This window comes from Mobula hypostoma, chromosome 16, assembly GCF_963921235.1.
Source record: "Mobula hypostoma chromosome 16, sMobHyp1.1, whole genome shotgun sequence".
NCBI classification, from domain to species: domain Eukaryota; kingdom Metazoa; phylum Chordata; class Chondrichthyes; order Myliobatiformes; family Myliobatidae; genus Mobula; species Mobula hypostoma.
This window is the reverse complement of record NC_086112.1, coordinates 55,747,086-55,749,256: the sequence shown is the minus strand read 5'-3', so window position 1 is coordinate 55,749,256 and position 2,171 is coordinate 55,747,086. Positions and strand designations below refer to the sequence as shown.

The 2,171-nt window shown below is 47.9% G+C and overlaps 1 non-coding gene across 1 annotated transcript; it reads right to left on the bottom strand.

Annotated features, from left to right (window-relative positions):
* Positions 1-680: 680 nt before the first annotated feature.
* On the bottom strand, positions 681-843 carry LOC134357643 (U1 spliceosomal RNA). Its single transcript, XR_010020684.1, has one exon. It is a non-coding gene; the product is annotated as a U1 spliceosomal RNA (small nuclear RNA).
* Between the last annotated feature and the right edge of the window lie 1,328 nt (positions 844-2,171).

Below are 2,171 nucleotides of genomic sequence, written 5' to 3'. Positions count from 1 at the left end.
TCCACATCCTTCCTGTAGTGAGGTGACCAGAACTGAGCACAGTACTCCAAGTGGGGTCTGACCAGGGTACTATACAGCTGTAAATTACCTCTCAGCTCTTAAACTCAATCCCACGGTTGATGAAGGCCAATACACCGTATGCCTTCTTAACCACAGAGTCAACTGGCGCAGCAGCTTTGAGTGTCCTATGGACACAGACCCCAAGATCCCTCTGATCCTCCACACTGTCAAGTGTCTTACCATTAATACTATATTCTGCCATCATATTTGACCTACCAAAATGAACCACCTCACACTTATCTGGGTTGAACTCCATCTGCCACTTCTTAGCCCAGTTTTGCATCCTATCAATGTCCCGCTGTAACCTCTGACAGCCCTCCACACTATCCACAACACCCCCAATCTTTGTGTCATCAGCAAATTTACTAACCCATCACTCCACTTCCTCATCCAGCTTATTTATAAAATCACAAAGAGAAGGGGTCCCAGAACAGATCCCTGAGGCACACCACTGGTCACCACCCTCCATGCAGAATATGACCCGTCCGCAACCACTCTTTGCCTTCTGTGGGCAAGCCAATTCTGGATCCACAAAGCAAGGTCCCCTGGGATCCCATGCCTCCTTACTTTGTCAATAAGCCTTGCATGGGCTACCTTATCAAATGCCTAGCTGAAATAAAATAAAATGAACGTGAACGCTGTCCCCCACTACCACAACTTTTGCAGTCAAGTATCAAGTATTTGGAGACATCACAGGCGTCAGCACACCGAAGTGCAATGGGATAGCCTCATCCTGGGAGAACCGCCTTTCTGATCACTGTCTCTCCTTTGCCAGATAAGATTTAACAGGAAATACTTTGAGATGACTGGTGATATATAAATGCAACATACCCTTTTGCTCAACTTTTCTTCCATAGCTGCCAAATCCAAAAATGCATATTTACCATCTGCTGGATAAACTTCTGATAATAGTGAATGCACTTCCTATTGACTGTTGTAATCTTTTCCTGACTATTGAAGAATAGCAATGAGGAACCATGAGAGAACAAGTGCAAACGTCCAACAGAGTGAATGTTAGATATATCAAATAAATATTTCAACAATTAGTCAATAATTTACAACAAATTTATATCCCTCTAAAACAAATACCCAAAAGGAAAAACACTCCAACATGAGAAGCAACACACATCAAAGTCGCTGGTGAACGCAGCAGGCCAGGCAGCAGCTGTAGGAAGAGGTGCAGTCGACGTTTCAGGCCGAGACCCTTCGTCAGGACTAACAGAAGGAAGAGTGAGTAAGGGATTTGAAAGTTGGAGGGGGAGGGAGAGATGCAAAATGATAGGAGAAGACAGGAGGGGGAGGGATAGAGCCAAGAGCTGGACAGGTGATAGGCAAAAGGGGATACGAGAGGATCATTGGACAGGAGGTCCGGGAAGAAAGACAAGGGGGGGGGCGTACCCAGAGGATGGGCAAGAGGTATATTCAGAGGGACAGAGGGAGAAAAAAGAGAGTGAGAGAAAGAATGTGTGCATAAAAATAAGTAACAGATGGGGTACGAGGGGGAGGTGGGGCCTTAGCGGAAGTTAGAGAAGTCGATGTTCATGCCATCAGGTTGGAGGCTACCCAGACGGAATATAAGGTGTTGTTCCTCCAACCTGAGTGTGGCCTCATCTTTACAGTAGAGGAGGCCATGGATAGACATGTCAGAATGGGAATGGGATGTGGAATTAAAATGTGTGGCCACTGGGAGATCCTGCTTTCTCTGGCGGACAGAGCATAGATGTTCAGCAAAGCGGTCTCCCAGTCTGCGTCGGGTCTCGCCAATGTATAAAAAGCCACATCGGGAGCACCGGATGCAGTATATCACCCCAGTCGACTCACAGGTGAAGTGTTGCCTCACCTGGAAGGACTGTTTGGGGCCCTGAATGGTGGTAAGGGAGGAAGTGTAAGGGCATGTGTAGCACTTGTTCTGCTTACACGGATAAGTGCCAGGAGGGAGATCAGTGGGGAGGGATGGGGGGGACGAATGGACAAGGGAGTTGTGTAGGGAGCGATCCCTGCGGAATGCAGAGAGGGGGTGGAGGGAAAGATGTGCTTAGTGGTGGGATTCCGTTGGAGGTGGCGGAAGTTACGGAGAATAATATGTTGGACCCGGAGGCTGGTGGGGTGGT